Raw genomic sequence first — 22,854 nt, 5'->3', positions numbered from 1 at the left:
TACACTTGACCAGAGGGAGAGGAAATGTTACTATCTGAAGTCCAGAGAATGGACTTGCCCGACTCCATGCAAACCTGAATTGACAAGATGCCAACACAGCTTTACAAATCCAAAGAATTTCATCATTCTTATCTTCAGATGAGAATTAGAATGAGATTTCTTTTTTCCTATTTGCCCATTGCTGCCTGAAAGCAATACCAAGAAAGTAACTTTAGCAACTGATTTTTTTTTAATTTTTTTTTTCTTTTTGTCATTCCAGCACATGTGCTGTTTTGTGGTCTGGTTTTTCTTCTGCATTTCCCATTTCCATGAGTTTTGGTCTCTTATATAATGGCATAATCAAGCCAAGGGAAAAGGTACTGTTTCTTTTCTGTGTGCTGCATTTGAATAAAACTAAGCACATGACAGAAAAGCAGATGGGATCTAGGGAATACACAGATCATCTGAAAAACTTTAAGAAAGTCATCACTGTGAATATTTGAAGAGGAGGAAATACTGAATATTTTTATATGGGTGGCTTACCTATTTTCCAGATTCCAGACTTCTGGTTCTTGTGGCTAGCCTTTGTGCTTATGTCAATATCTTCTTTGCTTTAGATATGTATATATAGTGATCCATTTGGGTGATCCAAAGCCAAATAAAGTCAACAGTGGTATTTCCATTAATTTTATTCTGTGCAAGGCTATGTTTGTATCATATTCAGTAGTTTGGAATCTGATTTGTATTTGCAATGCAAAAAAGTGCTTCTGTGCCTATAACCCATTTCTTCTTCCTGAACCTCTTTTAGTTATTTTTTTCTTTGGGGGAAGAAAACCACAACTATCTGCCTTTTGGTATAATATATTTTTAATAAGGAAATCATTGTTATACCTGGATGCAAAAAACCCCTGAACATATTTTCTGTGATAAAGGCTTAAAGGAAATAGAAATAGGTATTAAAAGTTATCTGACTAGACTAAATAATTACAAGGAGTGTCAATGATTTTCCCAACATACAGCTACACCCAGTTTTTGAAGGAAATCATTCAGTTTCAAAATAAGATAGTTTCTAGTTCTGCCTAGTTCTTCCCATGCTCCACGCCTGATGCTGGAACTAGATGCAGAAAGATGGAAATACTGGGAAGGAAAATGACACCTCTGGGAAGCACTTCTTGGTTATGTATGAACTGCCAGGAAAATGTACTCATGAGATTACATCCGGGGGATTTGCACCCTTAATCTATTTAAATTACAGAAGAATGCTGAGACTTTAAGGGATCTTATTGTATCTCATCCTATGAATTTCTCATATTCCCACTGCTACTAATAATCACATATGTCAAGAGTAGTTTTATTATAGCTACAGTCTGATCCTAAGTTCATATCTGGGCTTCATCATTCATTTGCAAAATATCAGCCTGAGGCATCCTCTCCTGTTTCCTGTAAGATGCCTGAAATGACTCCCTTTTTCCCATTCAAGAGTGAAAACAAGCAAAGAGGAGAAGATACAAGAGGAGATGTTTGGTTTCTCTCCATTACCCTGTGAGACACATTTGTATTTAGAATTCTGGTTCTTTCCCCTTTTTCTCAAAAGGGGAGCTACCAGGAAGGGAAAGGAGAGACATTTGTTCAGTCTGGTCTGTGTCCTATGGAAATGTGTGACTGGATTAACTCTTCCAAACTATAAGCAAAGAAGAAAGGCAGGTGCTTTTTTTCTAGCCAGTCAGCCTGGCCACAGTTCAATTCCCACAGAAATACATCTTCTGCCTTGTCATAAAGCAAATTAATTGTGATAACACTGATATGCTGAAAATATTAGAGAGAGCTCAAAACTGCCCTTATGGAAAAGGACTATGTATTCCACGATGGCAATTTCTTTGTCGTTGTGGCAGACATCAAGTAGCTGCTTCCTTTAACTAGACCAACACCAGAGACACCAGGGCTTGACCTATTAGGACCATGCTGGCTTAGCAAAACTGGGAACGACCTATCTAGCTGTGGTGTGTCCTTACCTCTGTGGTTTTTAGCATGTGCCTCATTAGACTTTAATTTGGTTTTGTCCACCAGGTGTTCTCTTACAGCGATCTGGAAATAAAAGTTCATGTCACAAGAGTTTGTTTCTTCAAACTCTTTCCAGAGTCAGTGAGAATTGAAGGTAGATTTGTGTCTCCAAAACCCACTCATAAAGAAGGTGCTATTTAGCATCCGGTTCTGCCACCCTGACCCTTTTTTTGGGTCTGCTTTTGCTAAGCCCTCTAATTAATTTCTGATAGTCTAGCGTCTAATATACACTCAGTGCAAGTAATAATGGCAGAACTAAATTTAAAGAACAGGATTGAAAGTGAAGTCATGAGAGAGGGAGAGAAAAACAGAGAAGAAATACAGTTTTGATGTATGTGTGGTGCAGTCTTTCTATTGCGGTAATGAAAACTTGAGCGTCTCACTGCTGTGTTTAGACAAGACCACAGAGACCAGTGGTAACTCTTTAGTGGGGGTGAACTGAGAGCAGAGCGCCCCTTTGACATTTAATCTTTATTTTCTGTATGGAATATTTTAAACACAGAAGCCAAAGAGAACAGGTTTCGCTAGTCTAATTTGCTTCACTGCCCAGGTTGGGGTAACCCAGCCACTTCAGGCTGGACCTGTGAGGGGCTGAATGTTGAGCTGTTTGTCTCCTGCTTTCCCAATCTCTCTGAGCTTTGGAAGGCCTCTTTTCTGTTACCTGTCAGGATCCTTGCTGAAAGCTGTTTCTCCTTCTGCTGCTGAAGCATCCTCATGCAGAGGGATTGTCAGGACATGTCCTGAGGTGAGTGAGATATTGTTGTGGAGGGCTTTGGATTTCAACTTCATTCCTTGTTCTGAATGCAACTTATTTTCTGCAGAAGATTTTGGAAAGTAGATCAGGATGTCCTTCAAAAAGAGCTATTACAAGGCTGAAAGAGTTCCAACAAGGAAGATAGTAACATCACTCAGTGAAAAGAAATCCTTACCAGATTCTCAATTACAACCTGCAACTTCGCTAAAAGCAACAGAGCAGTATAGGCATAAGAAATGAACAGTTCTCTGCATTTAACTTGTGAGGCTGGCAGGAGCTGAGGCAAAGATTTACAGTTGTTGATATAAAGTGTCAAGGGTTTGGATTAGACGTCTTGCTTTTTTTCTATTTGGATGCTCAGGGAGCTGGTCATGACTCTCCTGTGCTCAGTGATACTTCACCCCAAAAAGACTGAAGATCCAGACAGTGTCACAGCAGCCGTGAGCTGCATGGAGCCAGGCAGAAATTCTGCCCCTTTATCTTGACCTTTATACATTTGGGGACTTTCCTCTTTGAAGAGGAATATCTTGCTTTTCCACTTGCTATATGCTGATAAAGCTATGAATTGACTTCTTTGCTCTGAATTTTCAACAGTTCTGTTCTTTTAAAGATCATCTTTCTTTTTCCCTTCTGCTCCCACTTCCCCCAGAGTCCCCTGGCCATGATGAAATGGCACTGGGCACGACCCAGGCAGAAAGGTGCAGTGTTGAAGTGTGTGCGTGCTTTGTGGCTTTCCTATGCTTTCATTTGACATTGAACTATCCATGCAAGAAGAGAATTAAAATGATATGAGCATTTTTTATTTTTCTTTTTTTTCTGCTCAAAGTTTCCCTTCCTGCACTCCACATAACAACTTTGGGTTTGGGTGGTTTTTTTTGCTGGAATTATCTCCCTCAGGACAAAGCTTATGGGCCATATAGGACTGCGCATTGCAGAAAGGCAGCATGCATTGAAAATCATTCTAGCACACACTTGGGGGCAGTTGTGTTTTTCTGTGATTCAGGCAAGCAGCTCCCTAAACTAGGAATCATTTTCTTTGATTCTAATGTCTAACATGATGGCTAACGTGACAATTTGGGTGATGGTTACCTCGTGTCCTCGTGTGAATGCTAGATAGTTACCACATGTGTGTACCTGCAAAAGAAATTGCCTGTTTTTTCCCCACCCCAGTGTTCATGTACAACTGTCAGAGACAGGGAAACAAGTTCATTGCAAAAAAAAAAATGTGCAAGCAGTCTGAATGTGGTGAAAGTGCTTATGGTTTTCTATGAGCTGAAAACAGTCCATGATTCAGAACCAAAGACTGAATCCTAATTCAAAGCATGTATGTTTGCTAATACCTGAAAGCCATCAAAATAAAAAAAAAAAAAAGAGGAACAAAAGAAAGTCTGAAGAGGCAAAGAGAGCAAAAAATCAGCCAAAGAGAGGTTGCCTGTGTATGGCTCATCACTGTACTGCACAAACTACTCTCCTATCGCTGCCCTGCTTGCTGGGCAGGGGCAATGCTTGGAGCTCCTGTCTGACAGGGTACCCCTGTCTGTCTCCTCTTCCTGGGCATGGTGGTGATCTACCCTCCTCAGCAGTGGTGGTAATGGCAGAAAACTTTATAGGTAGAGGCTCGGTTTAGGCAAGAGCTGATAGAGGCTGCCTGCCTGCAGGTGCATCGGCAGTGCTTTTTGTGGCAAAGAGCTACCCTGGGTGCGGTAGGAAATGTCTTGCGGGCTGTTTCTATGTTAAATCACACCTCATCCTACTTTTCTGAATCCAGTGGAGGGGCAGGGGTTATAAACTAGCAAAAAGCATTGGCCCCTTGTGTCTGTGCCTAGTCTGCTCAAGTTAATTCATTTTTTGGCTCATTACATTTTCTGCCCCATTACTAATTGACTCTTGGGCTCTACTCATTGCCAGGGTTTTCTGACCGTCAAAACATTACTAAACAGATGAACTAAATAAAATAAACCTTCTTTAAGAGCCTTCCCCCAGCCCTTCCCTTGTGTTAGTATTCCAACTGCGCCCAACAGGTAGGCGTCTGCACTCATGTTATCTGTATTAATTAGACTGTAATACCCTTGGCACAAGACAAGGACAGGGATGCAGGAGAGTTTCTCCTGCAGCTCACTGATAATTTATACCAACTGAAAGCCTGCTGCAATGTCTTTCTTTAGTGCCACATGTACCAATAGTGATGCATAAATAAGATTAATTTTTATTAGGCATTTTCCCTTCCAGGTAATCAGCCCCTTCTCCACAATATCAGAGCACTACACAGTGTTTAATGAACATTTTGCAGCAAACTCCTAAGGCAGAAGCACTACTATCTCTAGACAGACGGCTTGTGTCACCCATGGTCATGGGAGAAGTCTCTCATAGAGTAAAATATGAACTTTAGTTTCTCAAGGTCTAGATTAGTTCTCAAATCGCCAAATCCTCCTGCTCAGCAACTACCTCTAGTAGTTGTTTACTGCTCTCTGACTTTGCACACTTGTATCTTACCCTGAATGTACCTAAATTCTTCAGGTACCTAAGAGTTGAAGTAATTTGCCCTGTTATATTTGGTTTCTTATCTTTGCAACATCAACATTTCCTAAAATCAGAGGGAACAGGAGGGTAAACATATCTGACTCAAGGGATATGCTTGCCATGTTTTTCATTATGGCTGATTGTTAATATAATCAGTTCAGTAACAAAAGTACTACAGTGAACTGCTTAACCTTGAGCCTTACTGGACCACGCTGTGAAGGATCTTCATCTCATCTTTATGTTACAGTAACAGTGGGGCAAGTCTCATTATGCAGCCAGTAGTACTATGGTAATAAAAGAAGCACCGAAACTGGGTTTGTTCGTTACTGCCAGAATCCATGTTATCTGCCAGGGGCTCCATCCTTATCCTTACACAAATAAACATATTCTCTTAGCAAGGTAGTTTAGCACCAGGGATTGTCCTCTGCTGCTCACCTTTTCCCTCCTCAGTGGTTTCTGTCTCCTGCTGCCTTTGCAGAGCCATAGCTTTCTTCCTCAGCAGCAAGAGCAGCTGGTTGCTTTTGGCACCTGTTTGGTCTCAACTGGCCATTGCTTGTCTCATGCCTGTTGGGGTGTGAAGGTGAAGATGTAGAGCAGCACACCTATACCCTGCACTGCACTTTTTGAAGCACGTGCTCTTCCTCATCCAGAGCAGGATTGAGGCACAGCACTGGAGTCCTGTGGTACCAAGAGCTGAGGACAGCCTTCAGCAGGAGGGCAGAGCCAGGGTGCACCAGACCTCTGAGGCTATGCACAGGAGGCCCAAGCTTTACCCCTTGATACAGAGAGTAGGTTTGTTCAGAGCAGGGCTTTTAGTCCCTGAGGTACTATTAACATCATGTTTTGAGCCACTCTGGGAAATCACACCATTGCCAAGGTCTTTGCTTTTCCACATTCTTTTGGTTAATAGAAATATTTAGCAGAAGCACGAAGGCATTGTAGTTCTGAAAGGAAAACACACCGAAAAAGGTCCGATCTTTTCTTTCTTTTTTTTTTTCTTTGGGCCTGATTGTCTCTGCTTGTTTATGGCTGCCACTAATTTGCTCGTTTGCTTGCTGGAAAATAGCTAATTAAAACCCACTTCAGCTAACAAGCTGACTGGGACCATGCAAATGTCACTCTCTGCTGTCTGCTATTTTCGTTTATACTTTACATTATTAGTGTTGTTTTTCCTCCCTCCATAGTAATAAATGCAAGGATAGATTTAGTACCCTCTTCACAGGTGTGTGCTTGTACATCAGCACATCATCCCGAGAAAAGTGCTGCTGTTTTACTGCACTTCAGTACTTTGAGTGTTATTACCCCTGACAGTTAATGGTTTCAGACTACACTGCTTGTTAGCACTAGGTTCTGAACAGCTTCATCTATCTTTTTGTTTTTACACTGACTGGTCACATTAAGTATATGTGTCTGAGCTATTAGTCCCGTCTGTTCATTGCATGCATTTCATTTGGTGCGTTTTTTTCACTAAAATTAGTATGTATTGTCATCCATATACTTCAACACATCGACTTTTGTTATAATTATGCTGTCATCATTTTGCTTCCACACACTTGCTAATTTATTGTAGCTAAATTAGACCTAATATTAGCAATTTTGCAGCTGTTCCCATAGACCACGCTCAGCCATATATTTGTACATTGTTTGGTAATTGGATTTGAGGGCTCAGGAACGGACGATGGCACTCTTTAGAAACAAGGGAAAGATTTGAGGAAATGGGGAAAAAATAAAAATACAAGCCCCAGAAGAGGCTTCAGGGGTGAATTTCCAGAGCCAGCTTAAAAGGTTTTCACACGGCCAAACAAATCAGAGAGTTAGTGTACCACATCACAAACTTTCCAATAGGCATATCACATTCAGACAGGGGATTAGTCATTCCCCCTGAATATGCTTTTTATTTTAACCAAGACTGGACCATGAAAAATCCCTGGAGACCTATGGAGGGTCTTGGGAAACAGCTCTTACTGCAGCACATCAGAAATCTCCAGGAAAGGATCTCAACATCAGGGGAGGCTGCTCTGGGATGATTTCTTCCGATTGAGCTGTGGGGAGAGAAGGAGGGAAAACAGTTTTGTTTCAGAGAGTGAGCTCTCCATCCCTGTGTATTGATACCCACCTTTTGTCGCTTATCCAGCCCACTTCAGTTGATGTCAGTACAAGCAGAGAATGAAAGGGATGACTTTAAAAGAGTGAACAAGGAATGCAGAACAGAGCTGCACAGCTCTTATGTATCCTTTCTGGGCACAAGTTATTTTATTGTCAAGAGGGTACGACTGGCAAAAGAAATTCTGAAAGCCTGCCATTAAATCTTATATAGCCTTTTTGTAAATAATTTTCTGACATGCTAGAAGACAAAACTGTGAGGGAGCCTGTTCAGACTGATGCCACAGAATCAGTTTAATTCCCAATCCAGCAGAAGAAATAGAAGAAACTTAATCACTAAAGAGCATACCCTTAACTGAAATGGAACTAAATTTTCTGTGCTCACAATACATCCACCTGCTTAATAGGAATATTATCACAAGATGCAGTGCTGCTGGCAGATGCACATGCAAGTTTAAAAATAAGACAGTGAAATTAACCAAAAAAAAAAAAAAAGAAGGGTATTTGCTCAGCTCTCATCTATAACACAGAGTTCTTTCCAACTCACTACAAGCTGTTGCAGCAGGCTACATTCTGCTCTGTTTCTCCCTCGGCCAAAGCTTAATTTCTGTTTGGAAAAGAATACAGCAAAGTGACCTGCCAAAAGCATAGGGAAAGTCATGTAAGAATTCAGGCCCCACAAGTACGTTGTACATGAAAGGAAAGTGAAGGCTAAAATCCGGGCCATTTAACACATTTTTAAATGATGGCAACTCCCACAAAATAGTTAAAATAACAAATCCAATTTAAAATAGCTCATCCCCCCTCACTTAACAATAATTAATAACCAAATGATTGCCAGATGATATTCTTTTGTCCTGACAAAGCCTTCATTATCCTTCCTTTTTTCACAAACGTGGTGAAAATAGGTACATAGGTCTTGCAGCAGCCTGAACAGTTACTGGATGCAGTGATAGAGAAGTCAGTCTCTTGGCATTTTTTTACAGTGGATGCTGTGAACATGATCAGCATAACTTGCAGGGAACAGGGAAGTTATGTGCTTTGCGCATTTACTCTGCTTTGGGTTTTGAGGGGTTCATTTGTTTCCATTTCATGGCAAACTCTCCTGGCCAGTTTTCTCTTGGACTCTTTGATGCTGAGATCCAGCTAGGTCAATCTTTTCTTAGTGGCCACTGTCAGCACACCTTGCCCTGTTGAACAGCCCTAGTTTTTGTGTAATTTCTTAACCTCTTGTCTTTTCACTCAGCATGAGATTGTCTCTCAAACAGAGGTAGGCAATGATTTTTTTAGATCTACCCCCCCGAGTAGTTCCCATTTATGATGAATATTGCTGAGCAGTGTAGAAATATGCATGCAAAGAGCACTTGCAACGGAGAACAGATATAATATATTATAATTTACATTTCAAGGTGAGCATAAAAACAGGAGGGTTGGCAATGTTGTCTAGCACATGCTCTTTGAGCTCTTGTTTGTACTACTGTAGGGTAACATCTTTTCTATCAAGCTGCTAAAGACCTACTAAAAGGGTACAAAGTGAAGTCATTAGCAGAAACTTGTTAAAGGTTTTCACACACATATGTGCTCTTCAGGTAGCTGGCTGGGCAGTGCTGTGAGGATCTCACTTGGAAGCTGGAGCAATAAATGTCATGTCAGGGGCCAACTGTCTGTAATCACAGTTAGCAGGTTAAACAGACTTGTGAAAATATTTTCTTTATGTGAAGGGAGACGCTACACACTTTGCCACAGCAGAAGTTGCTAAACCTAATGTAATATGACAAGTCCTTTGGCAGCAAAAGCCACATTCAATAGACACACGGCCTGTGAAATGGCAAAGAAACAAAAGAGTTTTTCTGCACAAATGTCATCTCCTCTCTCTTTTGCAGTATCTCTCACCTTGTTCTGCTCTCACACCCTTTGTTTTCAAGGTGACACTGGTCACACAGCGTGGTCTCCTTCTACATCACCCCATCCGTCTTCTCCTTCAGGGGCCCTGGGACATGGCCTTTCCCTCATCCATAGCCCTGCTAGTGATGCCCATGTTAATATGCCATCCTTGTGCCTAGAAACCCAACTGGTGAGGGGTGCCTTGCTTTGCTGGGATGAAACATGGGGATGGAGGGGGACCTGGCACACCCCAGCAGCTTCCCAAGGCTGCAGCAACAGGGAACCCCTGCCACCACACAAAGGGCCATGGGCAGACTGCATATCCCATGTGCATGGCACATGGAAGATGTACCATGTCTGTGTCAGCCTCATGTTGCAAACAGCGTCTGCAGCAATTTGTGCAGCTGGTGGTGAGATTCAAAAAACTCCAGGAGACTGCTGTGAGAGGCAGGAGTCTGTCCTCTTGCTTTGCTAGTGGCAACAATGGATGGCCAGGTGGGGCCAGGCTGTGTATCCCACCACCGTCTCACCAGGTATGTAACAGCGTAGGCTCTGCTGCTGCAGGAGTGGCTCCGGCTTGTCATCCTGGGAGACCTGAATAGAAAGCAAGTCACACTGGAGTCTCCCCTGGCCACTGTTCAACCACCAAGGCAGCATCCTCTTCTGCCTTGCAAAGCACCAAGCACTAATGCTGCTTTGCAGGCATAATGAGATTTCCCTAACAACTGGCCTTCAAGAAGGCATCCTTAAGTCAAAAGAAAAAGGTGAACCAATGCTGTTTGTTTTGTGCAAACAAGAGCAGTGTGAGTACAAAACCTTTCTGAAGCTTTTCAGTCTCATCCTCCACTGCTTTGTCTGGTGGAAGAAGGTGGTGGAACACAGCCTGAGTCAGACCTCTCTGCTTGCAGCCGTATGATAGTGTTTTGCGCTTGCTTTGCACTGATGTAAATGATTACATGAAGTGTGAGGCAGTGGAGAATCAGGCTCCTCAGGGCTTCTTACGAGGTGGCAAGTAATTAATGACAGTGTGCAATGTAAGTTCAATAGCAGTAACAGTAAAATCAAGAGGTTCACTTGCAAAACAGTTACTCTGTCACTGAGCTAACAAACCACCAGTATAGAAAGGAGATTCCCACAGAAAAGTTTTCCTGCAGCACGTAGGGTAGGTTTCTGCAATGGCTTTGTACAGAATCCAAACTCAATCTTTTGAGCCAGAACATCATCTGTATCAAGACATGTTCAATGAAGGAATAAAAAGAGCCCATCAAGAAATGGGATTTTGGGATTTCCCCTTACTAAGAATTATTGTCAAGCTTCATGACAACTGGCAGCAATACTCGAGGGCCTACAGGGAAGTACAGTGCTGATCCACTTACCATTCAGCTTTACCTACCTCTGCAGGACTTCTCTTCCCCTTGGCAAGATGCTTTTTCAGCTCAAAGGGGACAGACAAAAGAGGCTCACAGTAATTTTCTGATCTCTGATTTTTTTCCATTAAATGCCCAAGGACGAGATCTTAAAGAAAAGCAACAAAGAAGTAAGAGTAAGAGAAGCATTTTAAAGCTGCTGCTCCCTTTCACAGTTCTTTTCATCAATTTGGCTTCTTAGAAAGACAATGCCATTAGGAGAATGAGAACAAAGCATGTGTGAGGGTGTATGAAGAGAGGGAGGTCAAGAAATATGCTGCAGCAGTATGCCAGGCTCACATTTCTTATCCTTGACTCATTCCCCAGCAAGTCACTCCATATGAAAGGATGCAATGGCAGTGATTGGAAAAGCTAGTGTAGCATCTCTTGAACTGCTGATAATTTCCAGGTTGAACTGAGTGTGACAGATAGATGAGCTGATTTAGTAGCGAGGGTGTATATGCTCAATTTCTTTAAAGCTGTAGCAGGGAATAAGTTAGAAAAGACACCAGGCACAAGCATTATAGAGGAGAAAAGTAACAGATTGGTATATAGTGTTTTTTTGAGTTAAGAGAATGATTTAAGCCTACTAAGAAATAAAATTGCAAGCAATGTATGTTTTCCTTCAAGTTTTATCTGACATCAGACTTTGTGTCTCTGTTTTCAGATCAGGGTGCAGGTCTTTCTGGCTTCCACTTTTCTCTCCAAGTATTCATCAAACCTTCAGGTTCATTTCAGGCAGGATCACAACATATTGGTCCCTCACTGCCTTGCACTTACACTACCATCTCTAGTTCATTTGAAGGCCAGTGGTCTAAAGCGTTTGACACTACCACAAGACAAGGTGGAAATCCAGGTCTGCCAGCAGTCCCACTGGAGCCCTGGTACAGCAGTGCAAGCTGAAGCTAGGGAGTGCAAGAAGAAATATGTTTGAGCTGATTCATATTTAAATCACATCACCTTGCTTCACAGCATTATTTTCACCATCATGGATTCTTAAGCAGCATTTAAACCTGTTCTCTTAGCTGGCAGCTGCTATATGTTGGAAATGCCATTTTAGAAGTCGCTTTCAATGTACATATATAGATTTAGAGGCTGTGCTGCAGAGAAAGTATTTTTTGCTGACCCTGCTTTGCTTCTTAAAGCTCAGGTGGACCCTGAAAATATGTCATGTGCTGTATTAGCTAATGAAATATCACTAATGTTGCCATCCTAAAATTTTAGAGAGCTGTGACTGTTGTTTTTACCATAGGAGTGACATTCATTTTGGATATAAATTCAGTGCAAAAATGTATAATAGATTGTTTAGTGATATTAGGGCAGTAACTATTTTTCCTCTGAACAAACTACCCAAATAACTGAACCAGTGTAGTTAATTAGAATCGATCTCACATTTTAGCACCAGGAAGTGCATAATGGAAGATAAGATTGATTGTAACACTGGATCACTTCATTTAAAGACTGCTAATAGGCTAAAATGACAGAACCAATCTAAAATTATAATTTCAGAATCAATATAATTTTTATAACGTTGTCAAATCAAAAAAATTAATCTAAATTTATGCTGTGAAACTAGCAAATCCTTCCTAGCTATTATAATGAAATGAACCAACATTTTATTATATTACTTCTTTAAATAGAAAAAAGGCTTCTTTATTGGCATGGCATTGCAGCAGACGAGATAACCAGGCTTTCAGTTTGGGAGGTATCTGCTCATTTCTTGCTTAGGGCAAGAGTAGAAATGGATTTTAACCTTCCCTGTTTCCATCACAGACCCATTATTCCACATTATTAAACCACCACAAAAATGTGAGAGCAGGCTTCATTTTGGAAGTAGAGATCAGGACTGGCAGGAGAGCAGCACTTCAGGAGGGATTTCAGATTTGCTAACAAGACTCTAGTGGAAGCATGTGCCTCTTAGTTTGCCATTGCTATCCTTACGCCCTCAGAAGAAATGCAGCCTCATCTTCACCAGAAGAAAGAAAAGGACAGTTGTGGTAGCTTACAGACAAATATTTTCACTCCCTTAGAAATTCATTCTGGGAGCAGGGCCTGACCAAAAACCACATTGCAGATTTTCATAATACCGAGGGCTTTTGTGCATTCCACCCCTGCAGAAGCAAAAAAAGAAAAAATGCTGCTAGCACAGCTTCATCTCCCACTGATGTTTCTTTGGATGTCAAGTGTTCCACTTGTTCTCTCTTTCTTACTGTTGGGTTTTGGTTTTTTTTTCAGTAATGCTCTCTGCAGAACTTACAATGGCTTATTTGCTGTAACTTCATAGCCACTTTAATGTACTGAGCATTGTGGCATTGAATGGGCAGAAGTGGTTCCCAGGTGCTTTCAGCAGAGCTCACCCAGAGCTGTGGCTCTTGCTTCTTTCCCTTGACCAGCAGCAGCCGCAGCTCTCAGGAGCTTTAGCAATCACAGGATAAATCAGCCCTGGCAGCCACAGATCAGGGCTGTTTGCACCCTCGAGTCCCTCCTGGAACTCCTCATGTCCTTCCAGTGGAGAGCTGTAAGTATTACTTGGGAAAATCAGAGCTACTGCTCTCCAGTAACCTGTGAGTAATGAGTCAAACCACGCTCAGGGCAGGTCCTCCCTGTGAATTATCTCTGTGTGCTTACGAAGCTGATGCTGATGTGGTTGGCAACGGCTTTATCTTCAATTATTTGCACTATGCTGCCTTAGGATGAGGCTGTTCTTTGTAGATGTGATAGCCCTATGCAGCTGCCTTCTGCTCAGGGTAAAGGCCAAGCTAAGGGCAGTGTTTCCTTCTGAAAGCACAAATACTGTTGAACTGCCCCCAGCCCTGGCTGTCTTCACTCACTGGTGAGGGCACTGGTCTCACTGAAATCAGGAGAGCATCGGCATAGATGTCAATCAGGCCAGGACTGTGATTTGAGTGATTCCCTGCCTTTCGTAGAGAGGGAATTAAGGTGCATCCAGAGAAGCTGGGTAGAAACCACCATCCCTACTTCTCCAAAGAAGCTGCAGAAGGCCCTTTCTGCAAAAAGGGACTGAGCCTGGAAAAGTAGGGCAGGGCATCCTTGCAGACAAGGCAATTCCCTTGCTTTGGCACACAAAACCAGAGGCGATGAACAGGCAAATTCCATCCTGAATTCATTTTGCAGTGAAGGGAGGTGAGGCTGAGTGTGTCTGAGTGGGACCTGCATGCAGGAGCTGACCCTGAGATGGCAGTAATTATTGACGGAAATAGCAACAGAACACGTGTACAGAGACTCCAAAGAGCACTTTGGAGAGCTTTGTGTTTCTTGGAGGTTTAATGTATTATAATCTGATTCGGCACAAACCAGTCTGGGAATAAACGAGAAATGCTGAAAGACTAATGATTTGAAGTGCATGGGGAAGTGGAAAGAAAACAGTGCTTTAAAGTGCGTTTTTTCCCTTTTATGCAAGATCTGACTGGGGCCAGGCAGAGAGAGCAAAAGTCTTCTGTGAGTTAACACAAAAGTAAAGCAGTACTTTAAAGAGGCTTTATTTGCTCCTTAGAGTGTTCTTTTGATTTTTAATATCTCTGAGACTTGTCAGGGAGAAAACAGACAAAGACATTAGATTCTGGGTCTTGAGCAAAGCTCAGGGACATGAGACTTCCACAAAATGAAAGAAATTACAGCCTGAAAAAGTTAACGACCTTACCCAAAGTGCTGCACAACGTCAAACAGACATTGTTTTTCTTTGATATCAAACCCGTCAAGATGGTCCATCCACTGTGGCAGTCTCTTGCATTGTCTGGAGAAGTGCTTTAGGCTGATCCCAGCATACCCCCACATTTCCAGTTGAACTGTTTCAGCTGGATTGAGAAGGATAGCAAGCTGGGGAGAAACCTGGCACCAGACCTGCCTTTATTAAGTCCAGCAGGAAGGAGCTGTCCAGGCAGTAAATACACGTAGATTACACTGGCTTTTTCAAACCCACTTTCTTACTGCCTGCCTGGGCCCACAGCCTGCATCCAGGTCTCTGTGTTCAAGCATTGTTAGGGAAAAAGGATGCTGAGGGATATCCTGGCTCCACTGGGTGGTACAAAGGTTGTGCTTTTGGTTTAGTAGGCTTATAGCTGAAAGTCCTGAAGCCACTTCAGCTCACGATCTGAGAAACCAAGCTTAGTTTTCAGTTAGGATCAACTTGATTTGGTTATTTGAGTCTGTTTCAATTACACAAAAGAAATTATTTCAGCCTCATTGATTATCTCTCACAGTTTCATGCATTTGTGACACTTGTCTGCCTTCAGCTGGTTTCAACCAGAAGAAAATAATGCTAACAGTAAAGATGCTATAAAAATTAGAGGCTGAGGTAAATTTTGCCAAAAGCCAATTAGAGATTTGAAAACCAGATAGACGATTCAGGCCAACTTGAACTCTTCAAATTGAGCTTCTGGTGGTTCCAAAAGTATGTAGAGATTGAACTGACTCTGAAACTCCAGCAGATGCTGGATGCAGCCAGAGAGATGTGCAGCTAACAGAGACCCTCTGCTGAGAGAGCATCAAGGTCTGCAAGAAGCCCACAGAGCATGATGGCTGCAACTGGGACAGGAAAACGGCCATGTCTTTGCAGGGTGGGTTCTCAGCTATGGAGAAAGGTAGCAGTCTTAGCACCAGAAGCTTTTTTTGGCAGCAGCCAGTGGCCACTGGAGATCATTTAAGAGATGCACATCAATTTTCTGAACCATGTGGAGTTTTCCAGTGATAGCTTCATGAAGAATAAGCTGCACTACACCAGCCTAGGGATTGCAAAAATGTTGGCATATGCCTTGATTTGAGTCAAGCATGGGAAAACTTGGGTTTTCGTAACCATGAGTGGAATTCGTTTGTGATAAAACATGAAAAATGGCTTGTATTTCTAGGTTAAATGTCACTAGAGCAAGTTGTGAATTTGTCCATATTTATCGCCCGATTTAGGATAAGGAAGTGACTGCCATGAAAAGAATGTACAGGGAATATGTTGGGAGGGTTAGCTATTTTCAAACTGTAGATTTCTGCTGAGTGTGAGTCCTATGGCCATTACTTAATCCGCAGGACTGCCACCATTCTTCCCAGCGAGGACTCCCACACATATCCTGTTTTTCACTTTTCTGCGAGAACATCTGCTTGAAGTTCCTCCAGCAGATTTTGAAAATACAAGAGTCACTCATGGTGGGACTTTCCATCATGACCTATAACTTAGGATTGCCCATTCCAGGAGAAGACTGAGTGGCTTTGACCACCCAGAGCACTTGGATGTATCTACTAGAACTTACCTTTCTGAAGGTTGAAACCGAGGCAATGACAATGGTGAAATGATCCTTTGCTAATAATGAAAGTGAGAACTTTTGGGACATAATAAAAAGTATGCCATTTTTCCAGCAGATCCATCAGAGGGAGAAAACATGAAAGATGATGGTCTACGCCAGCCCATCCATCCTGCTAGGACTTCTGCTCATGTTATGATCTTTACTCACAGATGTATGTGTTAGAAATAACAAGAAGTGAAGCCAAAGTTTAAACCAGTCGCTGTTATTCTTCCCCCCAACCGAAGAAATGCCCATATTTTCCTTTAAAATGTGAGTATATATGCTTGAGAAGGAGAAACAAGGTTTAGCAACAGTTATCAGAAGGCAGCAACAGTCCTTCTTCTTCTTTGCGCCACTCCATCAACTCTAGCTAGGATGATGATCCAGGTTAGATAGAATCAAATCACAGTCCAAGAGCTGTTGTTATGTATAGCTGATGTAGCCATCGTTCCTCTGTTGCATCTTTGGAAGAAGAGGTTTCACTTTCTAGACCACCCACCTCAGAGAAAAAAAGCCCCACATTTCATGCTCACTGCATTTGGCAAGGAGTCCATAAGCATTTGTATGTCCAGCCTGACTGCTAGGCTGAACAATACTGGCAAGGTAAGAGCTGGCCTCAGCCCATGCATCTAAATCAGGGGTTCTCAACGTCTGCTTTACAGCTATCCTCTGCGGCAAGGAAAGTCACTTCAGGGAGCTGTGAAGCCCTTAAGCAAGCAAGACTGTTCATGGCCAGGAGTTTTCTCTTACAAACTATTTAATCTGTGGGGAAAAAAAAGTATTTTTAAAACCTCCTGCATATGTGTATATTTTATTTTCAACATGGATAGAACTTCTCATCCTAACTAGAAAGAGAGCCTTTTTCACCCCAAATAATAGCTTCAGGCGTTCACTCAAAGCAGTGACATGAGTCTCACTCTTATATGTTGGAAATACATGTCTGAAGTGCCAAGCGGATGGTTATTCTCAAGCAGTTATTTCCCCTCCTGTTCTGTGCATCCTAGATAACAGTTCTCCAATTCTGAATATTTTGAAATGGTAGGAGAGTCTCTAGTTGTTGGAAATGAAAGCTCTTACAAGGCGTGGGTTGATTTGGCTGTTGAAGAAGGACCTGATCTTTTTTCTGGTTTGGTTTTTTTTTCAATTAAATCTCCAAATGTTTTTTTTTTTTGGTGTCTAAATTGTTCCCCCACAGCTCTTGCTTTGATAGTCTGAAATCTGTTTGTAATCTTCAAAGTAGTAACTTGGTTCCTGAGGGCTTTCATTAACCATAAGAATGCAACAAGAACAAGTGGCTGAGCATGAAAGCTAGGTGTATTTAATTTAGAATTGAGGCATATATTTTTTAGTAGTGCCAGTGACTGGCAGAGACCTTCACTGGTAGAGATGACTTTCCTAAATCCTAACATTGTCTGTCCCAGGCTAAGTATCTAGAAGGAAGATATACTTTATTCAATCTGATATGAGCACAATAGTGCAAAACCTCTCTGCTCTGTAACCCCCAGAAGATGGGATCAAAGATGCCTGTATCTGTCAGCCTAGCTTTTGTGGAGGTAAGGTTCTCCACTCCTACATGGCAGGAAAAGGCACGAATGTGCTGCTGGTGCCCTGCACTGCTAATCTGCAAATGCAAGGTGCACCTGAGGCTGTGGGGACATGTCTGCACTGTTTCAACCCATCAGCTGGGCTGTGTGCTTGCGTGCACACTAGGTAACAGCACAGCAGCTGTGCACCACAGGACTAGACGATTGAACACTCACCTTAAAATCGATGCAATGATAAAAGTACATGGTTTGTGCTGCACAGGTAGATGTCGAGCTAATTTTTAACTCTCCGCGCCTCCTCTGTATGCTCCCACAGAAAGCTTCTTATCTGGATCATAAGGAAATGCAAGTAGGACATAAAGGAAGAAGGAAACTTCGGGGTTAGTGAGGCAATAGCTTTGCCCTCTCATCCCATTCATAAATGTTCCAAGGAAAGAGTTAACCAATTCTGAAAATACTGCCAGAGATAGGTACTTGTGGATGTTTGGGAAGGCAGGGGGTAATTAGGGCAGTTGTTTTTTAATTATCACTTAAGTCAGCCCTTGGAAGGCCCTCCAGCCATATTCAGGTTAATGGTCACCACTGTATGCTGAATCAGCAAACCCCTTGCGCTCGCCTTCGTTGGGGGCTCCCAATCGGCTGAGGCTAGCTGTTTTTGCTGGATCTGCTGAACTTCTCTCTGAAGCCAGGATGATTAAAAGAGAAAAGCAATCTACAGCTTTAATCAAGCTCGCAGGAACACACCTTCCAGATTTTGTGAGACGAGGTATTTGTTACCTCCTGTCCTCTGGCATGATAGCAGTTTAATGAAAGGCTGCATATTTTTCTGTTAGCAGCTCAACCACTTAATTCTTAAGTTCCTTCAGAGCTCTCAGATGTATGCCATCTGGTCATGGTGACTTGTTGCTCTTTAATTTGTGAATTTGTTCCAGCACTTCCAGTTTTGACACCTCAATCTCTGACAGTCTCATCTTCATTACTTGAAAAGAATAGCTTAGAGGGCTGTCTCTCTCTCCCGTGTGCATCTTCTTGTAGCTTCAATTTCATTAATACAATTTTAACATAAAACAGAATTTATAGCTTTGCCCAAATATGCCATCTTTCCTCCTCCTATCCATCCTGCAGTATTTTGTTGTGCTATATTTTTATTAAACAAAAAGACATCTGAAAACTACCTGGAACCTGTGCAAACAGGTAACCAGCATATTTTCTCTCTTATAAAAGTGCCTGACAGTGAGTTCTAAGAAACATCTATCACATCCATCAAAGTGATATTATTAGTCCTCAGAAAACAGGGAATTGGACAGCCTATTTAAACATGTCCAAAATGCCTCTTCATGGCCCAATGTTATTTTTTTATGTATCATAAATAAGATGTATTATTTATGCTCTATTTGCATTTCAGGTTTTCAGGGAAGTTGAGTCCCCATTGTAATATGCACTCTACAAGCACATAGTTAGAGGCAATTCCTCTTATGAGGAATTTACACATAAAGAGGACAAATGGCTAGGAACAGACAACATACAAAGAAGTTGCCCAAGATGAATGTCTTTATAGTTAAATTTTTAATGGATTTTCCTTTTGAATGCTATGTCCTTCACCCCCTCTCCCTGGTGTTTCTCCAGACATCTATTCTCACCTAGCCTCACCAGGATTTCCTAATATATTTTATTTCCAGCCTTTCCTTACTGCAGGAAGATGTGACAGCAGATAACTTGGCAGTGTACTACACCAGCCCATGCCAAACTTATTTTCTTCTTCCTGGGAGACTGAAGCAGTACTCCACAGGTATTTTCACTTGTGGGATTTGAGGCAGCAGGCTCACCTGGCTTGCTACCTTCTTTCTCACCTACAAAACATGGGTGATGTGATGACTGCATTGCCCTAGCAGCAGAGGCCACTGCTGAAAAGACCCCTTTGCCCTCGAACCGCAAAGGCAGAGAGGGGAGGGCTGCTCCACCACCCCTCTTTGTACTTTCAAATGGCAGGAAACTTTTCTGCAGTGCCCTTCGCAAACCTCGGAAATGGGTTGGCTGGGAAGAGCAATTGTGGATGGGCACAGAAAGGGCAGAAACTCAAACCCGATCTTCACTTCGTTATTAAATCTAGGGGATGACAGAAGCACGTTCCCCTTCTGACAAAGTCTGAGGGTCTCTAGTGACATTTATGTCACTGGAAAGGCATATAATATGTACACTGTGGTTTAATTTTATCTTAATGAAACAATATACATATAAAACTATCCATTAAATATAAAACAGTGAAGTAATTTGCAAATTTTCCTACGGCATAATAAATTAAGCATGGAGAGCACTAAGGAATGCAATTTGCAGTCATTTATAATGCAGTGTTTTATGTTAATAATTCAAAATCACATGCTATTTGGAGACACTTCTAATTAATGTATTTATGAAATTGTGAACTGTGACTGTTTTGGTTCCATTTAGCTAAACATTTCAACAGAATGCGCTTGCTGTTGTTTTGTGTTTGCTTAATGGCACCAGCAAGCATCAAATGTACAACTGGGGAAAGCTGGGGGTGGTATCTGTTGCAGGTTTTTTTTTATGGGTATGTGTTTTTGTCTGTGTACTGTATACAAGGATGTGATTACACCCCTGATCTTACCGAGGCGAAGAAAGTTCTGCAATAATTTGAGGAGGAAATAAGGAAAGGAAAGTTTTAGGGATGAATAATTGATTGCAAGAAAAGTTCAGTACCTTCTGAAAGAATTGCTAAAATATTCAGTACTTTTCACATGGCAGATCTGTATACACTGACATTTCTCCTGACTGGTTAATTATGACTAATACAGCTCGTAAATTTGTATTCATATTTTTATTTTGATATTATCCAGCTTTTTTATAAGACCAAGCATTTGTCATACTGCTTCTTTATCAGAATGCTATGAAGAATGTCATGATTCCCCAGAAAGTTATTCTCCCAAGAGGCTTGCAGAGATTTTTGGGTATTTTGAAATTTTAAGAACAAAACCAATGCATATCAGAATTTGTAGTGAATTATTACATGTCAGGGCCCTAATTCTGAAAGTGGCTGGAAATGAATGGGCTTCTAAGCATATGCAGAACCAGATGCTAATAGTACTCTGTTGTAGCTCTGCACAGGAAAGTGAAGGGAAAGGTCTTGAAATAATTTTCTATGACAATCTGTTTCACACAGGAAAGCAAATAAAATAAGGAAAGAAACCTGAAACTCCTCAAACCCATAGTAAAGAGGTCCAAGGCGCTATATGCGGCCCCTTCCACCTTCCAAAACAGCTCTGAGAATTTGACGGGATGCTGAATGAAGATCGTAATATCTCCTGGTGATTTTGAAGCTCATTTGCAGCAACTCCATGTCGAAAGTTCTATTTCACTACTGTGCTGCCTGCATGGTTTTTGTTCTTTTTCTTTCTTGGTTGCTTGCCTTTTAATTTCTTTTTTTTTTTTTCTTTTTTTCACTGCTTGGGACAGTATATATATGGGTGGGAAAATATTTTAAAAGTTCTCATGGCCTTCAGCTGTGGCCTTGGAAATTGACCAATGTAATCATTAGACTGAGAATTAAAGCTGGATTTAAACCAGTCTGTGTGATTTGTATTTTAAACAATGTAGGAACTGTTATGATTTAGGAGGCAATATGGGTGTCTAGGACCTACCTCCCTATTATTTGCAATCATCTGAATTGCTCTATGGAGTCTTTTTATTGCCTTGGTATCAAATAACAAGTATTGGCAACACATTAGATTAGCTGAATGATCATCTTAAATAAACTAATTCTTCCTAAAATGAAAAACAAGACCATATCTTTTGCATTTCTTCACTTTTGTCCAGCATGAATGCATTCAGAAAAAAGTGGCATGTATTTATGTATTTGTTTGCTTCTGTTTCTTAGTTCCAGACTAAACCGGAATTGCCAGGAATTGGTGAACATAGAGATTCAGATTTGGGTCATGTTTTAGGTGAGTTGCTCTATTTGAATGTCCTTTCTTGACAGATCTTTAACTAGAATTTGTCTTTCAATAAATGAGAAGGATTTGTGAGAGGTTCCATAAATGAGGCTCAAATTTATGGGTGAAAATTTTAACCCAAACTATGTTATTTAAGAATATATTTAAAAAAAACCAAACAACTTTTATGCCTGTCACAGGGACCTAAGGTGTTAGAAATATCTGTGGTGCATCAGTGCAGGATGTAAAGAGGTGCAGAGTAAGGGGAAATACATTGTGAGATAGGGGACATATGGAATGGATGTTCTGTGGACGTTGCTAACTTATCAGTTATTACCTGTTTGCCAGCTACCATGGTGGTCTGGATACAATGACCCAGATTTATTTTGAGCTTTATGCTCCTGGGTTTGTCTGTAGCTGAGTTAGAGATGTGTCCACCTCTAAAATTAATTTACAGTAACACAGAAGAAAACTGCCTTTGCTGTTTTGTTTTGAGTGGAGTTTGGAGGGGTTTGGTGTTTTTTAGTTTGAACAGAACATTTTCACTATACTGTGAGGCATGGTGGCTGCTTACAGCTTCTGTTTCAGCCCTGTGGTATTTGAGCATTCAAAAGATTATGGAAAGCTTGTTTAAAAAATCCTTTCTCCAGTGGTGGGAAAATAGCAAAACTTGGGAACATGTGCACTTTTCTTTTTTCTTTTAATTGTTTTGTCATGATTTATAGGACTAGATCTAAAGTTTTGTTTAAAATCTTCCAAGATACCAAAATAATGGTTTTGAAGGGCACCAAAGAAAGACAGGACAACAAAGACTGGCAGATCTCTTTATGAAGGAAGACATGCTATTTTTCTATTTCTTTTTAGCTAATGTCTATCAAGTTACATCCTGGGAATAACTGTACCTATGTTTCAAACTGTAAATGGATACTAGTTAAGGTAAATACACCATTTCTTTTTCAGATTTAAACCAAAAACTTTACCTGTAAAGTCCTTGTCTCTCCTCTCCTCCCTCAAGCTGTAAGAGGATGTGCCTGTCCTTGTTTCCAGTTCTACTCAGAACTGTGATTTGGATAGGCTAGATACTCTGGGGGAAGAATAAGCATATAGGCATACTCCAGAGATGGAGTATGTGAAAAAGGAGTAAGAAGTATTGCAAATTTCCTTGACTGACACAGAGAACTTGTTGGTGCAGGACAAATCCTGGAAAGCTGAAGCTTTGGGGCACTGAGCTGGCTGAGTACCTCCTGTTGCTGGAGCTCAGGGAAACCCTGCATAAGGGAAGAAATTTAGGGGATTTTGGTACATCATTACCATAAAAGGATAAATTAACCGATCAGTAAGAGGAAATTCAGCACCTGCCGCAGC

The 22,854-nt window shown here is 41.4% G+C and overlaps 1 long non-coding RNA gene across 4 annotated transcripts in view; it reads left to right on the top strand.

Annotated features, from left to right (window-relative positions):
- LOC308217540 overlaps positions 1–22,854 on the top strand; it is a 115,670-nt gene that overhangs the window by 81,984 nt on the left and 10,832 nt on the right. For 3 of the 4 annotated variants that reach the window (XR_013956259.1, XR_013956260.1, XR_013956261.1), the window contains exon 2: positions 21,435–21,501. This is a non-coding gene — a long non-coding RNA (uncharacterized lncRNA). Of the gene's footprint in view, positions 1–20,601; positions 21,502–22,854 lie in introns of those variants that run through there. The other variant, XR_013956262.1, reaches the window with a different exon arrangement.

This window comes from Psittacula echo (assembly GCF_963264785.1).
Source record: "Psittacula echo genome assembly, chromosome: 2".
Taxonomy (NCBI): Eukaryota; Metazoa; Chordata; class Aves; order Psittaciformes; family Psittacidae; genus Psittacula; species Psittacula echo.
This window is presented reverse-complemented; position numbering and strand designations above follow the sequence as displayed.